The sequence below is a fragment of the Eurosta solidaginis genome, chromosome 4 (assembly GCF_040869045.1).
Source record: "Eurosta solidaginis isolate ZX-2024a chromosome 4, ASM4086904v1, whole genome shotgun sequence".
In the NCBI taxonomy this organism is placed as follows: domain Eukaryota; kingdom Metazoa; phylum Arthropoda; class Insecta; order Diptera; family Tephritidae; genus Eurosta; species Eurosta solidaginis.
Genome location: NC_090322.1, coordinates 116,288,472 through 116,315,411, shown reverse-complemented (window position 1 = coordinate 116,315,411; position 26,940 = coordinate 116,288,472). Strand labels below are relative to the sequence as shown.

At 35.2% G+C, this 26,940-nt stretch overlaps 2 pseudogenes; one reads left to right on the top strand and one right to left on the bottom strand.

Annotated features, from left to right (window-relative positions):
• The window catches only part of LOC137250185 (putative transporter SVOPL), a 181,182-nt pseudogene that overhangs the window by 10,586 nt on the left and 143,656 nt on the right, over nt 1–26,940 (bottom strand).
• Nucleotides 24,800–24,893, top strand: LOC137251548 (U6 spliceosomal RNA; annotated as a pseudogene).

The following is a 26,940-nucleotide window of genomic DNA, read 5'->3' as shown; positions in this document are numbered from 1 at the left end:
CTTCTTCTTCACAAGTACCACCGGTGAGCTCCATGGACTAGCTGATGGTTCGATGACGCCACTGTAGCTCCTTTCTTGTACGATTTGACTCACAACTTCCCGCTTTGCCAGTGGAACACTACGAGGAGCTTGACGTATCGGCCTCGCGTCTCCAGTATCAATTTGATGTTTGACAACATTAGTCCGTCCTGGTTTGGAACCATCCATCAGCCTCTTGGCATCCTCCCAAAATAGCTCCTTTGGTCAGTTTGAGTGGTGACTTGAACTCATTGAGTACTCTTACCGGAATACGTCCATCTTGTTTTGTCATAGCCAGGGTTTTTCCTACAAGTATGTTCGGTGCTGATTTGTTTGCTGCTTCGATAACCCACAATTCGTTTGTCCCACAATCTCCATCAACCTTTTCCCAGATGACTGCTTCTGATTTTGGTGGTATTTGCTGACTCTCTTCCACCAGCGCTCGTTTACTGCTGTAGTCTCTCTCGTAGCCGAAATTAAGTGGTACATCCATGTTCTTATATCGCATCGTCTTGCTTTGCATGTCGATCTTGATGCCCTGGTCGATTAAGAAGTCCACTCCAATTATGATTTCATCAACAATCTCTGCCACTATAAAATTGTGTACTACCGTGACGTTCCCAATTGCGACTTCACATGCTACTTCTCCTAGAACCGTGGTGTCTTCTCCAGTGGCTGTATGCAATCTTGCTCCATGCAATGGTCTTATATTCTTGATGACTAAATCCGCTCGAATGATGGAATGAGATGCACCCGTATCTATAGTCAGTAAACGTTCCTTTCCATCCACATGTCCTCCGACAGTAAGATTGTTTGACCTTCTTCCAATTTGCGAGATAGATATTATGGGGCATTCAATTGAGGGAGCCAGCTGTCGCCCCTTGCGGCTGACTAGCTTTAGTTTCACGATTGAGTGGACTGGAAGATTTGATCATCTCCTTCAGCTCTGCGTTTACGGCCACCCACATTGTTGGAACTATTGGGACCGGTGCTGCAATGTCGTGCAATGTGACCTGGGTTGCCGCACTTGAAACATTTCATAACTCCGGCATTTTCCTGTTGTGATCACTTCAGTGCTTCCAAAATTGGGTCTACCCAATCTGGCCTTTCCACTTCCACACGATGAGCTTTGTATGCTGGTTTACTCAATAGTGAGGCAGTTTCCTGAGTCAATGCATGTGAAACCGTTTCTGCAAATGTTGGCTTTGAGTTTGCGTATGTGGCTCGCTTCGTTTCGACGTCCCGTATGCCATTTATAAAGCTCTGTGTATCCCACGGGTGCGTCGGCATTCGCCGAATGTGCAAGCCTTTCGACATCTGACGCAAACTCTTGCAAAGTCTCATTAGCTTTTTGGTAGCGGTTTTGCAACTCAATTTGTTATATCTGTTTCCTTTATTCGCTTCCGTATCGCCTCTCTAGAGCACTCATCAATGTTTCGTAGTTTTTCCGCTCTCCCTCGGGAATAGTGTGTAGGATTTCAGCAGCAGATCCTTTCAATGTCACGAATAGTGCAACAACTTTATCTTCAGCACTCCAGTTGTTCACTGCTGCGGTCTTCTCAAACTGAATCTTAAACACCTGCAAAGGAACAGAGCCGTCAAAAGATGGAGTTTTTACCTTCGTATTGCTTGCTGAAACAACTGGGCGATTTAGTTGCAGCTCCTGTATAAGACCTTTTAAAGCCTCTACCTCAGCCTCGATTTTGTTCTCAAACTGCACAATTTTTGTATCCTGTGCTTCCAGCTTTGATGATACCCTGCTTCCTGTTCTGACAGCTGCGAGGATATGCGAGCCTCTTGTGCTTTCAACTGCTCGGCCATATATGTCTTCTGTTCTTCTAGCTGTGTTTCCATCTTGGATGTGATCTGTGTCGACATTTCTGAAATACGCGTTTCTTGTGATTCCATCTTGGATGCCGTATATGTTTCTTTTCTTTCCGTTGAGATGACATTTGTGACGACATTTGGTTCAACACTGCTAGTATCGCGTTAGTGTCAACACTTGCCAATGGATTCGGAGTCTCTATCTTCTCCTCCATTTTAGCCGCTGGCTCTTCCACATCAAGATAAAAGACATACTCGTCTACATTAATTCCTTCCAAATCTAATACCTCTCGTAGCCGTGCTTGAAGTTCGATCTTATTGCCGGTTGTATTCAATCCATGGTTCTCCAACTCCTTTTTCAGTTGCTGGATCCTTAATTCACTTAACTTCGCCATATCCTTGTTGTGCTCTGTAACTCTGGAATTTATTCAACAATTCCTCTTCTGACACCAATTGTAATAAATTTAGTGCAATTCCGCTTATTTGCAACCATCTGCTAACTTTCGAATCACCAAACTGTTGAATAAATAACTCCACTATTCAATAATGAAAAATGGCCTTTATTAAAGTATTTCACAATAACACTTATACTTCTCAACAGATAGCGCGCTTAAATCAAACCGATTGCCATGCCTCAGCTGGTGTTGCTTTTATACTCTTCGTTTTCCTCGTTTGCATATTTCTAGGCGTTTCTAGAATTTACTCTTTGTTTACCAGCTATAAGATTACCAGCTATAGCTACAGATGCACGTTTCTCATATGCGCGTGTATATGTGAGTGATACTTGCACAAATGATTGCCTACGTTTGTGAGCATCTCAGATAAGATATATGCTTTTGTTTGTGCGCTTCTCTCCGCTGCTTGTATGGGCATATGGGTAGACATAATGATTGAATTGTTGATGTGCAGACAATTCACTGCTTAGTATCGGCTTAGAGATGATAGTATCCCTTAGTGTTGCTAATATTCGTCACAATATTTTAAGCTGCCGTAATGTATTAGTCTGCGATCAACACAGTTAAACATGTATTTGGATGTTGGAAATAACGTGTATCCAATCACCCCTCAACTTTGTTTAGTAATTACGCTGTCGGAATGCATGAAGATTCAACAACATATAATGGGAGTTTGAAAAGGACGTGTTTCCAATCCCACTTTTGTTTGGCCTTATGTTCGTTACACATCATATAATTTTATTGTTATATTGATGCTGTCGGAATGCAAGTGATTCTCATCAGCAACAGTAAATATCGGCTGAAAGTACCGAAATCCAGCGAAATTAGTTGTTGGAGCGGTCTGGAGTTACAGTAGGCGAGCGATTTCCTTTTCCTTAGGGCCGGATGCATTATGTTTCGATGCTTACGCTTTTACCATTCCCTTTTCGAGCTCCCGTATCGGATATGTCATGTAAAAAATAAAAAGAAAAAGCCTTACCTTATTGGAATGGTTTTACAGTGCTCCAGTAAACTTTTTTTTTAAGTGTTTAAGTTATTATTACTTTGTATGTGATTAGAAAGTTCCCTGAAATATTTCAGGCCTTTGTAAAATATATTTTGCTTCTCCACTTCTGTTTTGATAAAATTATTGTTTTCTCTGATTACGTATGAATGTGTATCATTTACATATATAAGCTTTTCGCTGAGGTATGTTGGTAATCTACCGTGCTTGATATTAAATACGAATTTCAAGCTGTAGTAGAATATAAGTTGTTTTATACTCAACCATTTTAGTGTTTTTATCAGGTTATTAATTATGATTGGCGATTCATATGTTGACATACTCAGCGACATTATGGTGCTATATGCCAGAGACGAAATCCCACGTGTTTGGACTTTCCAGCAAGATAGCGACCCCAAACAAACGAGCAAAGTAGCTAAAAGATGGTTTGAGGAAAATCAGATCAACGTGATGGAATGGCCGCCAGTCAAAGGACGTAAATCCCATTAATGATTTGTGGATTGATGACATGGAGGCAGTGGACCAAGGAAAGGCAACATCGAATACGCAAGTATGGGAAGATATATAAAGTGCATTGGAGTTGATTTCGGCTGAAAGATGCCAAAAATTTGTTGACTTAACGCCACGTCGCTATGCTGCCATTCTCAAGAACAAGGGTCGTGCAACTAAATACTAACTTAAATACTAGCCAACATCCAATGTAAAAAAAAACTAAACCCACCATTATTAGAAAGTTATGTCAAAATTTCACATGCAATTTGTTACACTAATAAGTTTTTGACCACTGAAAATTCCCTACTGCTTTTGTTATTTGGGCTTCAAGAGGGAAAATTTTTATTTTTTATAAAAGCGATGACAGGTACATTTTTAGTCCATTCTCTTTTACGTATATCCACTACTAAGATTTTGACCGCAGCTGTATAAGGTAATATTAGATGCATGTACATACGTAGACTGAGCATGAAACCTCACAATTATTAGATATTATTTCCCTTCCTTTCCTTTTATATATCTTATTTTCCTTTCCTTTCATTTTCTTTTCCTTTCTCTTCTCTTCTTTTCTTTTCTTTTCTTTTCTTTTCTTTTCTTCTCTTTTCTTTTCCTTTCCTTTAATATACTTTCCTTTCCTTTTCTTTTCTTTTCTTTTCTTTTCGTTTCTTTTCTTTTCTTTTCTTTTCTTTTCTTTTCTTTTCTTTTCTTTTCTTTTCTTTTCTTTTCTTTTCTTTTCTTTTCTTTTCTTTTCTTTTCTTTTCTTTCATTTCCTTTTATTCTCTTCTCTTTTCTTTTCTTTTCTTTTTTTCTTTTCTTTTCTTTTCTCTTCTTTTATTTTCTTTTCTTCTCTTTTCTTTTATTTTTTTTCTCTTCTCTTCCTTTCTTTTCCTTTCCTTTCCTTTCCTTTCCTTTCCTTTCCTTTCCTTTCCTTTCCCGTTCTTTTCCTATCCTTCCTCTCCTGTCCTATCCTTTTATTTACTTTCCTTTCCTTTCTTTTCCTTTCCCTTCCCTCTTTTCGCTTTATTGTTTCTTTCCTTACTTTTTCTATCCTATCTTATCTTCTCCTTTTCCAATTTTCTTTTCTGTTTGCCCTCATATTAAAACATTATCCTCGTGTTCCAATGGTATATGTATGTACATACATTAGAATGGGTCGATTTATTAACCGATATCGCGCCATCGATTTATCGATAGGAAGTGGGCTCAGGAAAAAAAGTTCCACTGCGCATACCCAAAAAATAAATTCAGAGCCTGCCAAATTTCATTTTTTTTACTTTTTTCGACTTTGATTTTTAAGGTTTATTTTCACGACCTACTAAAAAAATGTTTATTTATATTTTTAGTTATTTTTTTCAGTATACCACCTTGAATTTTGTTTTCTGGGTTTATGAGGTTTATCCACTTACCGCAGGTTCATTGGATACAAATCGACCGTGGCCGCACCGAGGACATTTATGGCCGCACCAACCACGAAAAACAGAACATAGAGGTAGGCCGCTATACTTGGATTGATTATGAACACCGATAATAAGCCACAGGATGTAAAAAGTATTGTAGTAATGACTAAAATAAGAATTAATTATAATTTGAAAAAATTGTTTATATAAAATGCTTATAAAACTTACAGAGTATTAATAATTTACCCACGCGATTTATTATAAAACCAATAAATGCGAAAGAGCTAGCTTAGATTATTTCCATAATGAGCGAATAATAAAATGTATTATCTTCTAATTTTTCTATACATTCTATGGTCTAAAATTGAAAATAATGTTTATTTATAATTACAATTTTTAATTACGATGGTTGCTATTGAAATTTCAATATGAACCAGAGCAAAATGAATGGGTTCCGTTTGAAGGGGTCAGACTTAAAAATACGGTTATCCTTACAAAAATATTGAATTTGATCAAAATACAACAAAGATCAGAGTTTTATTATCTACATTTTTAAGTAAAGAAGAAAAAAAAACAAAAAATATTTTCTGCATTTCCGCATATTACTTTTTTTTAAAAGCAACTATTGGCAAGCGTTAGAGAATTATCATATATGTATCTCATAATTTGAATAACAACCTTCGAAAAAGGTAACAAATTAAAAAAATATTTACCCCATCAGTATTGTAAAGATGTTCTTGTTGCTCATAAACAATATCGCAAATTTGTTTTCTCTCACCAGGATGCTCTTTCATGAATGTCGCAACGCTATTGATGATATGAGGGAACCACATGTAGAGCCCATTTGTAACGACATACAACCAAAATTGCATATTACATACGATCAAAGTTATTCGCAAATATTTTCGTTGAAACAATGGCACAGTTTGATTCCACATTGTTTGTAAGAATAGAACAGCGAAATTCGATTTCGAGTAAATTTTATTGTTGAATAGAAACATTGAATTAGGTGACTCGACATCTGGTAGAATGTGTGTAATCTAAAAGGAAGAAGTAAGAATTCAAATATGTTAATATTATAGGTACATAAATGCACTATCCTTACAAAGGTCCTCTTAAGAGCATATTAATAAATACTGGGAAATCTTTTCCCCGAATTAGAAAAATTAACGTGTGAGGATTTAAAAAATGGTAAATAATTTTTCTTTGTCTTATAAAAACAGCTTAATTATATTTTTTTTCTTATAATCTCTATGGGCTATATCAGATTTTTACGAGTTATGTACTTTTGTAGTGCAATTAACCAAAGGTTAAGTTTGTGTCTATCACCAAGCGATGCTGTGGAGCTTGCATTTTGGGCAAGTTTTTTCTTAAAATAACACAAGTTCTGAAAATGTGTGTTTAATTTTCCCATGCCGGCTGGGTACTTAGTGATGGGCGTTTTTATGAAGTGAGCTTTTTTTTACTTTGGAATTAAACCATACCCATATACATATGTTGAAAAAATAAACTCGTTAAAATATACCTGTTATCTCTGTAACTATACAAAAGCTAAGGACCTTAAGAACTCTGCAACAATGTGTTAGTAGAGCTAAGTGTGTGCTGACGATAAACTATCAAAAAAAGTGGAAAAGATGTGTGTAATGGTGAACATTCGCAAGACTGAATAACTGCTGTCATCAGGAAAAAGGTTCCTCTATCACAAATCGAAAGAAGTTTGAGAAGTATTTTTATTAGGAGATTTGTGGATTGAGATTAGCGTTAATTGGTTCACCACAGGCGGACCTCATTCCATAGTCCGATCTGATTTAGTCAACAGGAAGTTAAGATCATCGCACGAAGTAAGATTGCGTACGGTCACGGGCATATTGGAAAGATTAAATAAAAAAAATAAAAATGGAAAGATTATGCCATATAAAAAGAAGGATGTGCCACTCAACTTCGGCTATGATACAGCAGTAACGAGAATCGACGAATACCACCCCAAAATAGGAGGAAGTAGACTAGGCGAAAACTGATGGAGAATTATGGGGTAAGCAAAGTGCAGGAAATCAAAACCTGTGGGAAAAACACCAGCATTAAACTTCTCCATAAGAACACAATGATAGCTCGAAACTAGGACGCACTTACGCGGGGAACATCAAATAGACACTGATGATGCAAGCTCAAAACGGCGGTTACCGGAAATTTATTGACATTAAAACCCAACACTGTGATTAAAAAGTTTTTTTTTTTTTTTGTTTTTTAAATCAGCAAAAACGAATATTCCGAGGGTATTTCTTTCATGAAAATCTTCTCAACAAAAATTCATCTGCTTCAGATGCCGTTCGGTGTCGGCATAAAAGACGTACCCATGCATATACTTTTTACTTATGGTTTAAATACATACTCACATTTAATTTTCGTTTACCACCATTCCAACGATGCATTTTCTGTAAAACTTCAATAGCTTTGTCCTCATTACCAACGGCAAGCAAAAACTTCGGGCTCTCCGGCAAAGCAAATAATGACATACCGCAAAGAAATCCTGGTATACCACAAACTATCAAAAAGAGCCGCCACGGCTTATAGTCAATGTCCAAAAAAGAGATGGGCAAAACCCATTCTTGATTAATTACTAGAAATGCGATTATTGGCAAAATCATTGCTCCGATGGCGAATATAACGGAAGATCCCATAATAGCACGTGATCGGGTTTTATCGGTATAAAATTCACCCAGATAGGCATAAATTGTGGCACATCCAGCTACACTGTGAAGCATAAGGAAATAATTTTTTCAAATAAGTACTCGACGCATGTGCTAAGCTTTAATCAAATTTTATAACGGAAACAACTCAAATTCTAAAATTTTACATGAATACGATACTCTTGTGAATTGCCCAAATATGTGGGACAAAAAAGTAAAAATAGCAAATCGTTAGCTTAATTCACAATTCACGTTTTCTACAGATTTGGGTAGCATTGAATCACATCTTCAGTAGAAATTTTAAAGTATTAATACCAAAAATACTGGAGTTATGCCGCTTTTTTAAAAGTTTTATCTGCATGTAGTGAAATTTTTGAAAGCAAACAAGTGTAACTAATAATTTTTGAAATATTTCATAGGGATTGATTATTCTTACTTTAAGCTCCAATGCCTGTTAAGTACGCATTGAACTTGAAATAGTTTATCAATTTTGTTTCGGTTTATTTCGCGTGGTATCTGTTTCGTAATATAAGTAAAGTAAATCAAGGTCAAACAACGGAACACTTTTCTACCCAAGGCCGGCATGGAAATTGGCTAGCCTATAATAAAAACACTCGGAAGGAAATTTTGATTTGTTTTGGGAAATGACGTGGGTACAGAAAAAGGTATATGTTATAGGTCTTGTGCGTTGTATTGAGGTCAACTGAGTAACTTCTGAAAATTCTGTCCGAAAACAAACAATAAAATGTTTTCTCAGGCACAATTCAGACTCCTTAGAAGTCTGTCGCAAATGTTTCTATCAACGTTGGGTTTTAATTGAAAGATATGAGAAATTGGATAAAAAACAGTGGCAAGCTTCGCACCGAACGCAGCCCAGACGTATTAAAAGAATTGCGAGTGCAGTTAAAGTGAACGTCAATAACTGGTCAACGTAATCAAGCCAAATGAATTTATTTAGACAACTGGTTGAAAAAACTTTCAAAATTTAATTTGCATTACTGGCGAAAGAATACAAAAAAATTGTATTTTGAAGCTAATTTCGCATCAAATCACGAAGTGTTCAAATTAAATTCTAAGGAATGTAAGTCCGACGAAAACAATTTAAATATGATGTTATCTTATCCTTTTTTCTCAAAACGTGTCAAAGAATTAAATTACTAAATTTTTCGCCCAAAAAAGACGAATGTGATTCTTGTATATCTGATATCAAAAGCATCGAAAAGAAATTGAGAATATGCGAGAAGAAAAAAGGAACGGTGTAGAAAATGCCAATTCGGGATTGTGCATACTACTATGTATGGATATGCAAGCAGTGAAACTAGTTCCCCAATTAAATGTCAGTGCTGCTTATAATAAAATGAAGTTGCAGGTGTATTAGTTCACAATATATGATATAGTGAATCAGGGCCGTAGAGAGAAAATCCGGGCCCGGGACTAAACAATTTACGGGCCCCTATAAAAAATCCACTAATACATTTGATTAATTTGAATTAATGACGGCTCAGTCATGAATCATTATTGATGGATTACATCAAAAAATTTTTTCCAACATCAGCCAAATGATTTTTGTACTAAGAGCTGAAAATAAAATTAACACAGAATATTTAATATTTATACTGTTTTATTGTAACGTAGAAATAAAATTCTCTTTTAACAGCCACGTATTGTTTTAAATAATCTTTTCTAGTTATTTTGTAACATTTTAGTAAATACTGATAAATATAATGATGATTATAAATTTTAATTATTCAATATAGAAGGTTCGGATATCAAAGAGCGGCTTTTCTTTCTTCTTTCGCTGCAAAATTTTTTATAATAATATCAAAATTTAACTATCTTGCCAAACCGGATTCAACACAAATCGTGGCAAGTCCTGAAATTCGGCCTTGAGATGAACACGATCTATGAAAGTTTTTTATTCTTGCAAGGACGCTGAAAGAACGTTCTGCACTACCTACAGCGACAGGTATAGTGCAAAAGATACGTAAAGCAACACAAATGTTGGGGAAAATTATATACAGATTTTGAACATAAATGACATTTAGCAATGCCAATGGTGACAGACCTTTATCAAAATTTGCTTCGTAAATGTGTTTCAAGTGAATTATTTCGCATTCTAAGCTTTGAGAAACGACCGACTTGTATTTTTCGACAAATTTTGCTGCACTCGCCCGAACCGTAGTTTCATCCATGTCTTCAAATTGCCACAAAAAGGAAAACGTCTCGTTCAAATTTCTCATAGCTGCAAATCGTTCAATAATGCCAGTGATTACCGAATCAGACTCTGGATCATCGGTAATCATCTCATTTCCATTATCTTCAAAACGTCTTTTGGCTTTTCTCATTCGAATGTCCGGAAACTTTGGCGAGATGTTCAATTGAATAGCAACTGTTTTGCATTCTTTTAAAATTGTTTCCCATTGGTTCGTGATCAACTTCAAATCAACTAATAAGGCATCTAGATGTCGGGGTGCACCCCATAAATTCAGAAAACAAAAATTCAGAAACACATTTTCAGAAAACATTAGTCAGAACCCTTTTTTCAGAAAGACAAATTTCAGAGGTGAAAACTCAGAAGTCAAATTTCATAGAGTGATCAGACGACAGAAAAAACATTAAATTTTTCTCAAAATTCCGAAACGTTTACTTATTTGGAAGGAATTATGTATAAAGAAAAAGTAGTAAAATATAAAAATTTAAATTGTCTGCAATAGATTAGATTAGATTTATTCATTTTCTTTCAATAGGAACTTAACTTAAAAAATTATTAATAAATGAAAGAAAGGTAAGGCATTCAGTAAAATGGTATGCAATTTTAGTGTTGAATGCCGTCACAAATTAAGATAAATGAACATGTACGATATGTGTGGGGTGAAGGTAAAGATAATCCATAAGTTCAATGAGTTAAATAATGAAAATAATAAAACATTAAAAATAACAATTTTGGTTTCAGTTCACTAAGTGATAGGGTTCAGTTTTGATATCGTCGTGTGACAGCTCTAATAAAAACGATTTAACATTTTTTAAAAATTCTCGCAAATTCCTAATGACACGCATAGTCGCAGGTATCTTATTGAAGACTTTACAAGAAACGATAGTAAAGAAGTTATTAAAATGAGTAGTACGAGAAGTGGGAACAACAACAAGTCCCAGTGAGTTTTGCCTCAAGTTATAATTATCAGAGACAAGGCTGTGTAAATACCCACAGCGAATAAAAAATATTTTTAACGTTTTATAATAGTACATGGGTTTTACCGGAAGAATTTTCAACTCTCTGAATAAGTTCAGCAAGCATGCAATTAATTAAATCTTTTCGCGTTTATCTTTTTCAAATAAATTTACAATGTTAAAAAAACGAAGTCTTTATATTTTATCTTTTGATGGCTCGCCTTCAGCTGAAAATTACTACAGTTTTTTTTCTGTTATTGCATGTTTGTTTTTTATTTTATTTATGAAATTAAATATGTTAGCGTGTGTCTCAAATGCACTTCGAATGGCGTTGTGCCACCTTTCGTTAGAATTATTTGTACGGACTTCACCCAATTTCCATAATTGGATATGAGCCTTCTTTCGATGTTGCTGTGTTCCAGGCTGAAAAAAATTTCAGAAGTCAAAATTCAATTTTGCGCAAAATTTAATGTTTTTTTTTGACTTCTGAAATTTGACTTTCTGAAAAAAGGGTTCTGACTAATGTTTTCTGAAAAAATGTGTTTCCAAATTTTTGTTTTCTGAATTTATGGGGGGAACCAGATGTAGGACCTCAACATCATGGTGGCGTCTCTAGGTTGGAGTACGACGTTTCTTTCATTAATGGTAGTCAGTAATTTAAACCTTATTGAGGACAGCAAGATACATTCGAACTTGTTGATGTACTTGAGAATTCCGGTAATATCTCCGTATGCTTGTGCAGTCAAATTAAGCTTAAGTAATGCGTTTAGTGCTTGTGCTAATCCTGGAACATGGTTTGCGAATGGTCTGATTGCCTCAATTCTAGCCGACCACCTAGTGTCTGAAAGACTGTGAAGAGAGCTCGGTACATTTTCGTTTTGGACTGCTGCTGAAAATAGTAAAACATTTTTGTACAATCCGAAGAAAGTAATTGCAGCCGTTCAACATTCTGCAGCATCAACGCCACATAAATTGAGACTGTGGGTTGCACAAGGCGAGTAATCAGCATTCGAGTTTTTGTCGAGAATGTGACGTAGTGCTCCGTTGTAAGCTCCTTTCATATTGGCGCCGTTATCGTACCCGTGTGCACGACAACACAATTTCATGTTTACCTAGAGTATGGCCAATTAGATCAGCGATTTTCTGACCAGTTTTTTGGTTACAATTCACGAAAGCAAAAGTAGTATAGCTTCTTCCACACCTGGAATTTCGAATGTCCGCCAGGACAACACATTTTAGGTCGATTTAAAGTATTGTTGCTTAAAGGGCCAGTTAAACTTCCTAAACCCTAACGCCATAGTCGTAACCATATTTTTACTTATCCATATCAAATTGGCATCAGTTATTGGTGCCTTTACTAAGAAATCGTGAAAATTTCATAAAAATGAAGAAAACGCAAAAAATTATAAACATATACCACAAAATATAAGTCTCTTAGTCAAAACGTATCCAAAACAATCAATAAAATCTACAAAAAGTTAATAAATTCTCCAACTCAAATATTTTTAGGTTATGGATATGGCGAAAAACCAAAAACCAATTGGTTGGCTATGGTATGGTTATGGCGTTAGCGCTATGGTATGGCACCATTAATAGATTACATTGATTGGTTCGATCAGCTCCCCAAAGCCTTCGGGGAGCAACCTTATCGCTACAACAACAACAACAACAACAACATCAGCTGTTTTATCTGGTTATGGATAAGTCACCATTAATTGGCCCTTAACAGACGACATGGTAGAAAATAAAAAGCATTGCTACTGGCACTCCACACTAGCCAGTCACGCTCCACTTTCTCTCCATTTGGCAAGATTCTGTTTAACAACGAGGTAGGAAACGCCTCGTCATGACAATCACGTGGAAAAATAACAGGGCATTTTTGATGATCTCGACGAATTATTTCGTTGACTTCTTCAGATCGCAAAAACTCATTATTCACGGTACCGATATCGAAGTCGTTTAAATAATCTGGACTTTGATGCAGAGTTGGTAGTATTGTTGGAAGACTTTTTGAAGATGAACCTTCATCAGTGTCACCACGAAAACTTTTCGACTTCGGATTCATGTAAACATATATTTTGTTTGATGTTTTTATTGTCTCCTCAGGCCCAGGCAAAAAATCATTATCAATATTCGTTGCTTTTGAAATTCGGCTTAAAATTTGCACATGGAACAACTAAAGACTCTCCTGAATTAAAAAAAAAAAAATGTCTTAGTACCTCTAAATCGCGGGCCCCCTGAGAAACACATTTTTGTTTGATGTTTTTATTTATCTGGCCCAGGCAAAAAATCATTATCAATATTCGTAGTTTTTGAAATTCGGCTTAAAATTTTCACATGGAACAACTAAAGATTCTCCTGGATTAAAAACAATGTCTTAGTACCTCTAAATCCCGGGCCCCTGAGAATTACATTTTTTTTGATGTTTTTTTGTCTCCTCAGTCCCAGGCAAAAAATCATTATTAATATTCATTGCTTTTGAAATTCGGCTTAAAATTTGCACATGGAACAACTAAAGACTCTCCTGAATTAAAAAATTGTCATAGTACCTCTAAATCGCGGGCCCCCTGAGAAACACATTTTTGTTTGATGTTTTTATTGTCTCCTCAGTCCCAGGCAAAAAATCATTACCAATATTCGTTGCTTTTGAAATTCGGCTTAAAATTTGGACATGGAACAACTAAAGACTCTCCTAAATTTAAAAAAATGTCTTAGTACCTCTAAATCGCGGGCCCCCTCAGAAACTCCGGGCCCGGGGGGAATGCTTTGCTCGCCTTTTGTATTGAAAATAATAGGGGACTCATAAAGCACATATGTAAATTTATAAGGTGTAAAACACACTCTGTTATATGAACGCAGCTAGTAATTTTCGCGATAAACTTAATTGTCGATCAGCTGTATTATTGTAAAAAATATGTGATTATTTCACAAATTAAAAAAAAAAATAAGATGAAGTGAGAAATCAAAACTATAACGACGTTCCGAAGCTATTCTTGTAAATGACTTGCTGGCGGTAGAGATTTCTGATGAAAATGACGGCTGTTATGTCTGCAAGGTTGCATTCTTTTGAGTGTACCCGTTTACACGATGAAATGTGCGCCTAAATTTATAAAAATTGTGTAAATGTGTTATTTAATGATTTAGATAAATGTATACTTTTACACACTTTATAATAGGGCGACTCATTTAACCTCATAAATGCTTTAAGTTTATCAAGAATATTACTAGGTGCGTTCATATAATAGCGTGTGTAAATGGATATAATTTTACATCTTATAAATTTATATGCTTTAATGAGTCCCCCTAATGAAATTATAAGGTTTAATGAGTCCCCCTAATGTTACAGAACACAGATATTTCGTAAAGGGGCATACACAAATGGAAAGTAAATAAAAACAATAAATCTACCATCGCAATTGTGCAACTTATAGGCGAAGCCCGATAACTCCTACCGCATTTCAAGTTCCTCACCTGCAACATAAGCTTTTTGAATTTTGAAAACGTTTCAAAAAGGCACACAACGGTTCGACCCGATATGTTGTCTATCCTGAGTACGAACCTCCACTTCAAAAACACAGCAGACGGCTTAAAGTAGTAACGCCCACCTTATTACATACTCGACGAATTCCAATTATAAAATGGGAACATTTACAAGATCTAAAAATGTTATTACCTGTAGATTGCTCCTTTTACTACAATTTGCCCTATAAAGGTTATTTAGTTTTTATGGACAGCCCTTTAATAAATATGTATACTCTGAATTATTTATTTTTTATGTGTATTGAAATAAAAAATATTAAAACCAATTCACTATCCTTTTCATTAGAGTTGTGCTTTTTCGTTCTTTTCAGAGATTCGAATCTTTCGTTCTTTTTCTGATGAACGAACAAGTTGTTCTTTTTGTTCATCTGTTCTTTTTTTTCAAGCAAATTTGTTCACTTCTGCTCGCACCCGCGAAAAAAGCCAACAAGTATAGATGGGGGTATGTATGCAGCAATGCTTTGTGTAGGTATATGTATTTAAATGTGTTATGAATAAATAAGTAAATATATATATGTATAATTAACTTCAAAAAAGTTTCAAATTTCGGAAGATCCAGGAAATTGAAAGAGTACAGACACAAATTGTAAATATGTATGAACTTTTCAAGTTTAATAAATGTAATAATTAGTTTCTTACAAAACATGTTTTTCATAAATAGTACATACATATATTGTTGTAGCAGTGCCACACACTCGTGTTGGAAAACTATCGGTAGTCAGACCTATCGATAGTTTGCGATAGTTTGAGATTGACTATCGAATAAACTATCGATAGTTTCGATAGTTTTCTTAAGTTGACTATGCGAAATTCATGTATTAATATAGCAAAAATTATAAAGTTGATTTCTGAAATAATATTGCTAATAAACACTTATTGTTAATTTTATGTATTTATTTTAAAAACTATTTTGAGAAGGGTTGTATATTTACCCTTCTCAAAATAGTTTTTAAAATAAATACATAAAATTAACAATAAGTGTTTATTAGTTGTATATTTACCCTTATATTTACCCTTCTCAAAATAGTTTTTAAAATAAATACATAAAATTAACAATAAGTGTTTATTAGCAATATTATTTCAGAAATCAACTTTATAATTTTTGCTATATTATTGTGGTTTTCAAAAAGGTTTTCAACGTACCTACATACATATGTATCTACATTTCATTTACTTCGTATATGTACATTACATATATACATATGCCTGTATGTATTTTTAAATAAACGCTTAACTTCTATTTAGGGAGTTCACAATATGTTGTAAAGTGTTGTATCGTTGTATAGTTTAAAAACGCTTTCATCAGCATTGTTGTTTGCTGTAAAAAATTTTAATAGCGACGAATGTGCGTTCTGATTCTGTCGAAGTTGCCGGAATACAGAGATATTTCAAAGCAACCGTCTTCATAGTTATAAAATTATCTTTTGAAGTATTAAAAAAATGTTATGTATAAATTGACTCGATATTTAGAAAATATGTACCTTCCAAAAATCTAAAATATTCGCTCTCTGAATTAAATTGTGTCTTTCAAGATATTGTCTTTTTATGATTATATTGTCTACTTTTCGGGATGTCACCTCTTCATTCCTTGCATCTTCTAAGAATTGAAATAGTGGATCACCTCCGGGTTGGGAAATATTTTCGATCAGCCGTTCGCTCACTGAAGGTGTTATACAGTTCATTTCTAATTCAAGAAGCATAGCAGCTGAGTTTGCGTTCAGGATTGAGATGAAAGCCTTTTTCTTGAAACGAGGATCCAGTAGTGTTGAAATTTTAGTTGCGGTTTTCTTCTCGCGTGGAAAGAGACGTTCTACAAACCCTTCTTTTAAAATTTTACACAAACGTAACGTTAATTTGACGATCTTAACGTTAATAAACGAAACGAAGTGACTTCGTTTCGTTTATTAGCGTTGATTATCGTAACGAAATGATATCGTTTCGTTCGTTAAACATGCCTGCATCATCGACATTCGTGCTCACTGTGAATTTCTGCGTATGTATGTATGAATTTACAATGTTCGCGAACGAGAAGAGAGAAAGAATAACATTAGATAAAACGAACTAAAAGAACTAATAGAACCGAAATCGAAGATCTAGTTCACTTGTTCAGTTGAGAGACCCGGTCAATTGAACAAGTTCAGAACGAAACGACCCAACTCTACTTTTCATAGGAAAACTGCATTAAAATAAAATATAAAACGTTTCTAGTTTGCTTTTTAGACAATTTTTAACAAGTTTTAACAAAAAATGAATATCTTTACAGTATATAAGTAAATTATGTCAACATTCAACTCCAGTAATGATATGGTGCAAAGAAAATTTGCAAATGGGCGTGGCTCCGCCCTTTTTCATTTAATTTGTCTAGTAATGTCATAAGTAGTAATTAAGTAATTAACCAATGCTTGTGAAATTTGGTAAAGGCATAGCTTCTATGACGATAACTGTTTTCTGTGAAAATGGGCGAAATCGGTTGAAGACACGCCCAGTTTTTATACACAGTCGACCGTCTGTTCTTCCGCTCGGCCGTTAACACGATAACTTGAGCAAAAATCGACATATCCTTACTAAATTTAGTTCACGTACTTATTTGAGCTCACTTTATCTTGGTAATAAAAATGGGCGAAATTCGACTATGACCGTGACAACGCGACCACTTTTTCGATATCGAAAATTTCAAAAAATGAAAAAATGCTATAATTCTATACCAAATGCGAAAAAAAGGGATAAAACATGGTGATTGGATTGGTTTTTTGACGCAAAATATAACTTAAGAAAAAACTTTGTTAAATGGACGTGACACCTACCATATTAAGTACAAGAAAATGAAAAAGTTCTGCAGGGAGAAATCAAAAGCCCTACGAATCATGGCAGGAATACTGTTCGTGGTATTACATATATAAATAAATTAGCGGTACACGACAGATGATGTTCTGGGTCACCCTGGTCCACATTTTGGTCGATATCTCGAAACTGCCTTCACATATACAACTAAGGGCCACTTCCTTTTAAAACCCTCATTAACACCTTTCATTTGATTCCCATATCGTACAAACGCCTTATAGAGTCACCCTGGCCCACCTTTCATTTGATACCCATGTCATACAAACATATTCCAGGGTTACCCTAGGTTCATTTTCCTACATGGTGATTTTCCCTTATTTGACAAAGGATGAAGGAAAATCGTTCCAAAAAACGTCACCCTTGGTCTAAAATTTCGGTGATTTAAAAAAAATGATAAAGAAATCCGTTAAAATTTAACCAAATTTTCATATTAAAAAAAAACTATTCAAATAAAAGGAATTGATAGCTGAAGAAAGATAGCCAAGACAAGTTGCTCCACTTTTTAGCATTAACATTTGTATGTATCTATGAAAAAGATAATTTTGTCTCCAAAGCACTTGGCTGAGTATGTAATGTTCGGTTACCCCCGAACTTAGCCGTCCTTACTTGTTTTTATTTATTATTGTCGTCGTAAAGCTTTGCTTTATTGTCGCTGTTGTTTGCAGTCGTCGTTTTCAATGTGGCTATCTCTTATGACGCACTACAGAAATTTTCCGTTGAAAGGGACCATTTAGGTAATAGGTACTTGTAAGCTACATACATAGCTATGTAATTTACTTAAATTAAAAATGATTACTTACAAAAATCCATTAATGAAGCGTAGTACCACCATGACCCAAAAGTTTTGTGCAAAACTTGAAAGAACCGTAACTGCAAATGCAGCCAACAATGTTGGTCGCATAATTCTTCGACGTCCTTTTGTATCCGCGAAGAATCCCCATAAGTGAGAACTTGTAATTATACCCAAAAAACTTATTGCACTGAGTATACCCTTATCCTGATTTGTTAGTTGTAAGTCACATTGTGCGATTGGCAGGATAAATCCCATTGCAGCCGTTTCCAGCAGCACAACGGCCAGCACCATTCCAGATACACAAATAAGAAAGCAATTGAATTTACCGAAATCTACAGAATTAAATTCAGAGATAAATATATTTGTAAAAAAGTTTGTAGTCATTATATGTTTGTACTATGTGTAAATATAATACAAATGAAATAGATCGTGCGAATTTACTCACTCGTTTGTTCCAAGGCATCACTAAAATTGTACGCATCTGGCCCACGATATCTGTTAACCGTTTCCGCCTCTGTTTGAGCTACGGAAAATATATAACATAATTTTTTTTGCAATTTAATAATAATGATAACTAGAATGTAGCCGTCCCACAGTGGGACGTATGAGGATTATAGGTGGACACGAGTTAGCTTTCATGTCTAGTTAGCATAAATTCCATTTCCGACAAATTTTCTACTGGCGATATCGAATATGTTGCTAGGTCGAAAAATTTCGTGTTTTTTTATTATGAAGAGTAAAAAATACTTAAATTTTTTATATCATATTCTGTTATCACCAGAGTCAAACTTATCGCCAGTTCTTAGGATCGAATGACCACTCTAATAGGTTATTTTAGTAAAATTGTGGATAGATCTAAGACGGGCTTGCAAAACTAGTGAGTTTAAAAAACATCGTTCGAAACAATCAAGCAGCAGCAAAATTGACAGAACTGCAGTACAGGTATTTTAGTATTTAATAGTAAAAGTGTGCTATCTAGGTGACCATCACTGTAAATTGGAATTTCGTTACTTACAGGGGCCGAAACTGTTATTCCTTTTATAATATAATTCCTTTGGCGGCCACCGTGGTGTGATGGTAGCGTGCTCCGCCTATCACATCGTATGCCCTGGGTTCAACTCCCGGGCAAAGCAACATCAAAATTTTAGAAATAAGGTTTTTCAATTAGAAGAAAATTTTTCTAAGCGGGGTCGTCCCTCGGCAGTGACTGGCAAGCGCTCCGAGTGTATTTCTGCCATGAAAAGCTCTCAGTGAAAACGCATCTGCCTTGCAGATACCGTTCGGAGTCGGCATAAAACATGTAGGTCCCGTCCGGACAATTTGTAGGGAAAATCAAGAGGAGCACGCCGCAAATTGGAAGAGAAGCTCGGCCTTAGATCTCTTCGGAAGTTATCGCGCCTTACATTTATTTTTTTTTTAATATAATTGCTTGCAAAACTATTAATTTTGGACTTTTAATATATTTGGATCAAGATAAAAATTATTTTTGGAGTTTTATTTTTTGAGTCCGTTAGAACTAGTTAAACTCGGACTTTTAAAAATAAAAGTCCTGAAATAAAAGTAGAATCTGGACTTTTATTTTTTAAGGCCAAAATAAAAGTCCCGCTTGATAACGAAGAAACGGCTTATCCGAAACAAACAATTTTTTTTAAGTCGGATAAGCCGTTTCTTTGTTATCAAGCCGGACTTTTATTTTGGCCTTAAAAAATAAAAGTGCGGATTTAACCTTTATTTCCGGACTTTTATTTTTAAAAGTCCGAGTTTAACTAGTTCTATCGGACTCAAAAAATAAAAATACAGATTTTACTTTTATATGTGGACTTTTATGGAAAAAGTTCGAAAAATAAATAGCATTCATGATTCGACATGATTTTGCTATAGGGATACCTGGGAACTCAAACATTTTCACCTAGGAAAATTTTTTGACCAGGACTTTTCGACTCCGAAAAAAAAAATTATTATACGTCCCTGGTTACTTATATAAAGTATTTTAAAAAAAGTGAATAATAAAAAAATTTCCACTAACACTCTATGTTGGATGCCGTTTCGAAAAACGCCCTATTTCAGAAAACCTTTGAGTATCGCCCTATTTCAGAATTTGATTCAAAAAAGCCCTATCTCAGAATTCGATTGAAGAACGTCTTTTACAGATTATGCCCCAGCTGAGGTCAAATGAATTGAAATTGAGCTTAGATAGGGCGTTTTTGAAAAAAATTCTAAGATAGAGCGTTCTTCAACCTAAATCTCAAATACGGTGTTTTTGAAACAAATTCTGAAATATGGCGTTATTTAAAAGTTTTTTTAGATAGGGCGTTTTTGAAACGGCCGTGAGATAGGGGTATATTCCACTCAGCAATCAAAATACATTTACGTATATCATTATATCAAAGAGGTTAAATATAATAAGAGCCGTCACTCGTTATTTTTTAGGCATTTACTCGATGTAAACTGTGAGGTAGTCGCTACTTTTTTTTTATGAGGGATATTTTTGAATTGCCTTCCATTTATCCATGCGGTGTTGTCACTTTATGCAAACGTGTTTTTTGGAAAGAGAATTAAATAATTAATTCAATACAGTCGGAAAAATAAACACAAATACCCCATGAGAATGTATAGATGACATTTATAAACATCTCGCCCAAAAAAAAAAGTAGCGACTACCTCACAGTTTACATCGAGTAAATGCCTAAAAAATAACGAGTGACGGCTCTTATTATATTTATCTCTTTGATTATATGAGCCAGCTATTAAACGGTATATATGTGAAAAATTAATTTCATTTACTTGTAGCTCATGATGATTACACTCCTCTTTTTCTATCCACCTCCTCTGTCCCTTTTCCTTACCATATCCTTATATCTCTATTTCTATCTCCCTTTCCCCCTACGCCGTTTCATTCTATTCTACCTCTATTTTCCGTTTTTAATTTAACCTTTCGTCCTAGAGTATTAAGTACTCCTATATTGCTAGTACAATACGCTCGCAATGAGTTTTGAATTCCAAATCAAAAAAAGACATCCTACAAAATTTTTGTTATCGTAGCAGCATATAATGCAATAATAAAGCTCAAGACATAACTGCAGAATTTCTGCGCAGCGAAATTTTAAACATACTGGTTTGCTCTACCCAAAGCATATGTGCCGCTGCATGCTAAGCAGCGTACTGCATGACCTGTTCAAACAAAATTTGCTGCATTAAATCATTATTTGGTAACAAAAAACCTAAACAATCACGAACAAGCAAAATACAAAATAAACAAATATTTTTCCGGCATTTCAGTGATTTTACTCATTTAAATTCAAAAATTTATATTCAAAACCATTTTTTTGGATTATAAAATTGGTTTTGGACTAAAAAAATTCCAAGTTTAGTGCATTTGTTTATAAAAATTGCTGCATTCAGCTTCCAGGTAAATATAACTGCACGTGTCTCTACAAAGCAATCAAGCAGCAGGCAGCAGTAGAACTAGCAGCGCTGCAGGAAAAACTGCTGCACATGTAATGTGGGCATTAAGGTGATGTCAACAATATAACGTCACTTTTTCGGCACTATTCGACTATTTGCCAGTATTTACTTATATTACAAAGGTATTAAACCAAAGAGGATAAATTAAAACAAAAGACTTCAGTCTGCTCGATGTTTTGTTTGGCGAGAAGTGCTTAAAATATATAATTTTCATGGTGTATTTGTATTTATTTTAACGATTGTATTTAATTAAATAATTAATTTTCTTTTCAAAAAATCATAATTGCACAAGGTGACAACACCGCACGAATAAATGGGAGGCAATTAAAAAAACTCCCTTATAGAAAACATTCGGCATGAATTTTTTGTTTTCCAGCAAGTTACTCGCCACTGGTGGCTCTTAATTTCATTTATCCTTTGATTAGAATTTCCTCAAAAAAATTTATTTTCTGGAATATTGTTTCTATATTCTTTGATATATTTTATATATTACTTTATAGTTATATTTCTAAACGCAAAAGAAGATCTATTCCGATCGTAGTAGAATTCTGTAATGTCACCTTAAGTTGGTAATGTCACCTTTAGTTTTAAGTTTTATTCATATAAGCAACCCTGTACATAGCAACCCTGGCATATGATGTCGAGTATAAAAGAAAATGTCAAAATGTTAAAAAGAGGGAAGCGCAGCTAACTTCACTGATTGGCTTCTTCTTCCTGTGCCAGCCAAAAAGGACAAGTTGCCATTTTGTAAGACAAACTAAATATCGCAAATAAAATAAAGACATCCTGTCGAATAAAACGATATAGTTTCAACTTCAGGTGTGGGGTGACACCTACTAACGTTTAACGTGAATATTTAAGCCTGATTGCGAATTAAAAAAAAAAATTGAAGAAATGCGTTCAACACGTACCACGGCCAAAACCTTGGGGTTAGCGGCGATTCGAAACGCAGTAGCGAAACATCGTCAACTTCTGGTGCATCTATTGAGCCGCAGACGATAAGCTTAGCGACCACAAATGCACAAAGAGCTGCTGAAACTGAGATAACCGATGAATTTGAAATATCTGCTGCCATTCTACGTAATGCCACTTTCGCTGCGGCGCCTAGCACTCCAGCTGCCAACTTAACTTCATTTTCCGCCACCGCTACTACTAGTGCTACCAACTCTGCCATTGCCACTACCGCTGCCATTTTTACTACTGCCGCCCCCGCTGTACATGATGTTGTTGGACCTGTATTAAGTGCTGCTGCTGTAGAAGATCAAACTTATGCCACCTCTGTTGAGACAGCACCCGAAACCACCGCTGCCGCCGCATCATTTGTTTCTGCTGCTATGTCAAATCACGATGCCGTATCATTTACTCATAACACAGGTTTTGATGTCGCTTCTAAGTCACCTTTTGGAGAAACTAGTCAACTAGAGGACCAGTTAAGAGCCCTGAAATTGCGCCGCGAAATCGTGGAACTCCATCGTGGAAAGTCAGCTACAACAAACACAAAGCGACCCAAGTGTTCGCATATGAAAATATATAAATTTCGATGAACTAGAGGCTGCAGTACCAAAGTTTGGCGGTGATAATCATTATGATATCAACAGGTGGTTCCTGCATTTCGAGGACTACGCTGATGCCAATAAGTACGATGAAAGGCACAATTGCCTAGCACTGAGGCGGTGCATGACCGGAACGGAAAAAGAATTTATTTTAAACAAGGGTCTTATGGAGTACTCAGCTCTTAAGTCGTCGTTGTATGCGATGTTCCGACGCAATTGCTCGCGGCAAGAATTTTATCGTCAACTAAGGCTACGCAAATTGAAGCCATCCAAAACTTGCATTAGCTACGTCGTCGCGATGCAATCGATAGCCGCTCAGGCAGAGATACCGGAATCGGAGTTGGTCGATATAATCATTGACGGAATCCCAGACAGTAGCAACAATATTAGTATACTCTATGACGCCAATTCGGTGGCAGAACTAGTATGGCGAACTGAACGGTATGAGCAGCGCCGCCACAACTCTTCACTGGAAACATCGAAACAAAAACGCCGAGGGCAGTTACCGGCGAAGATTTGACAACAGTACGCTGCTTCAACGGCTCCCGATTTGGTCACTATCAGAGCAGTTGCCCAAAGCCTCAACGCCCTGCAGTTCCTGTTTTACATGCCGCCAGTTGGGACATGTGCACAAGGATTGCCCTCGTATGAAGAACCAGCTCACTCGTGTCGCCACCATCTCCAATACTGAGGATTACTATGATATAGCATGGTGACTATACTAATAGATAGCTTAGCGATGAACATATATTGGATAAAACATATGGAAAATGTGATCAAGAATTTGCAGTGAAACAAAAGTCAGGCGATGGTAATGTAGTGTAAGCAGCCAACAATTCAATTTAATCCAAAATATTTAAATCAGTCTAATATTCTAACCTGCTACAAAAATAGTCTAAATGTTCATCAACACATAAAAATGCATTTGAGAATTAATGCTGATACAGCCATTAATAAACAGACGTGTACAACACACAACCAAACGAATTTGAATCCCAGCAATTTGCATTCCTGCAACTTGCAAGGTTAGTATTTCCCATAAATTTGCAGCTCATATATGTAGGTACATATTTTGTGCCGAGTAGTATGTAGGTATGTAAGTATGTATGTTTAAGGTAGTTATGTATGTAAGTATGTAAGCTTAAATGTAAATAGATATGTAAGAATATGTTTAGAATAATCTAATATAAATAGGCTGAATTATTTGAATAAAGACAATTCGACATTCATAATGCAAGCAATGAAGTCTTCTTTGTTTTAATTGCGTTAGGGACCTTTCTACATGGCGATCCTGCCTATGATGCTACTGGCTGATTTTTCAGCCTAATGTCATAGCCGGCAGGATTTTTCTGGCTGATTACAGCCTAAGCCTTGTAAAAAGAAAAAAAAAAGAGAAGGTGTTAAAGTCGGGCACCAATAATAAAAATTAAGGAAATTACGTCAACGGAAAATACACGAAGATTAGCATATTGTGGCAATTACTTCAACGGAAAATACACGAAGATTAGCATATTGTGGCAATTACTTCAACGGAAAATACACGAAGATTAGCATATTGTGGCAATTACTTCAACGGAAAATACATTAAAATTGGAACGATATTAGCATAGCCCCAGAGCAAGAATGACACTGATCTCGTGAAGCGTACCACATTTTCAATAGTGATAAACAAGAGGAGCATGATAATTATAAGTATAATAAATACACTAGCTTAAGTATGAAGTCATTTCTTTAACCATGACAATGCCAAATTTTGACAAGCAAAAATTGTATTTTTGCTGTAAAAAAAAAAATTTTTTTTTTTACTGCTTATTGAATTATGTTCCCAGAAGAGGACATACAAAATCAAAGTCAGTTTGACCAAATTTTTTATAAACTAGCTAGACAAAATTTAAATTTCCTAGAAGATGAAAAGAAAACACCCGAGAAAATAAACCAAGGCCCTAAGCCAATAACAATTGAAGAGTATAGAAAGAGGAACAAAATTCAAAAAATTGAGGAACCTAAGTTCGAAAGCCGGTCAAATTAAAAAGAAAAAGAGGAGAGCAATTTGGCATACGAAAATCAATAGCCAAAATCTATGAAAAAATAAACTTAAGCACTAATCAGGCAGAGAAAATTCAACTAAAAAAAAGAAATTAAGGAATTAAGAAACAATAGTTACAAACATAAAAAACCGAATCCAACAATGTAAATATTAGGGTGTTGAAAAAAAAAAAGTATAATTTTGTAAAACTATTAATTTTAAATTTTGGAAAGACCAAGAAAGATTAAAACTTATGTAAAAGGCCCACTTGAGGACCTTAAAAATGAAATCAAAATTGTAGATGAGGAAAAAACTCTGATTTGGTTGAAAAGTCATTGGAAACTTATTGAGATGCCTGGGGAACCAACAATATGGAATGTTAGGAACCCACTCGCAACAGCAGCTGAAGAGATATATAGATGAGAAGTAAAATTTATGGGAAGAACAGATTAAAATATTGGAAAAATTTAAAAAAAAAAGAAAAAAAAACCACAAAAAAATTGTTTGTCTTCATATTATTTTTTTACGATGGGAGGCCAAGAATCGAAAATAGAAAAACCAACGGCAAACGTTGTAAACTCAGTCCAAGTAGTAGACCATACTGAAGCACTAGATACTATCAAAATCATGCTTCTAATAATTTGCGTAGTCAGTTGCATAAGTTTGTTTCTGAAACTCTACTCAACTCATAATAAATTCCTAAAAAAGCGATATGCTAGCCGCGCAGACGGTTTAGATAAGGCTTAACAAAATTTTAACTGCCATCCCCAATGGGCAAATGGGAAGATATCGTTAAACTACACATAGAAGAAAAAACGATAGGAGAAAAATCTTACAAATGTATTAATAAAAATACAAAAATTAAGGCAGAAACAGTAGTAAAGCATCTTAAAATAGTAGTTGAATCGTTTAACAAAATAGGAAAAATAATTCAACAGTTAAATGGTAAACTCGACAGCAATCGAAAAGACCAAGCATATCAAATTTTTTCCAGCATTAGAGACAAATTGGTGTCCTCACTGGCAAGATATGATATTGACTTCATAGTACCAACGAGTTTTAAGAAAGAAATAGAAATAGACTATAACACATTCCTTCTGGAGTCAGCATCTGATTTAGAAGAAGAATCAAAAGTAGAACAAAAAGAAGAAGAAAAACAGGAACAAAAAGAAAGTTTAACAGAGACGCCAAACTACCAAACAAGAAAAGACAAAATGGCTCAAACCACAGTAGAATTCTTAAAAACGGCTTCGTCAATCCTGCCTGAGTTTGATGGTAAACATGAGAACTTACATAGCTTCTTAGATACACTGGATATCCTAGAACAAATTAAGGATACTCACGAGACCATAGCAGTCTCCATGATAAAAACAAAGCTCAAGGGAACAGCTAGAAACCTTTTGAGCACCGAAAACTCAATACTAGAAATAAGGCAAAAGTTGAGTTCAGCAATTAAAGGTGAATCTGTAGAGGTTTTGACAGCAAAACTCCTAAACATTCAACAGCGCAGTAAAACAGCTAACCAGTACACTGCAGAAATAGAAAAATTAACAAAATCGTTAGAAGGTGCTTACATATCAGACGGACTTGCACCTGATGTGGCACCTGATATGCCACACAATCAGCTGTAAAAGCCATGTGTAAAAACTCGGCTAACGAAAGAGTAAAACTAATAATG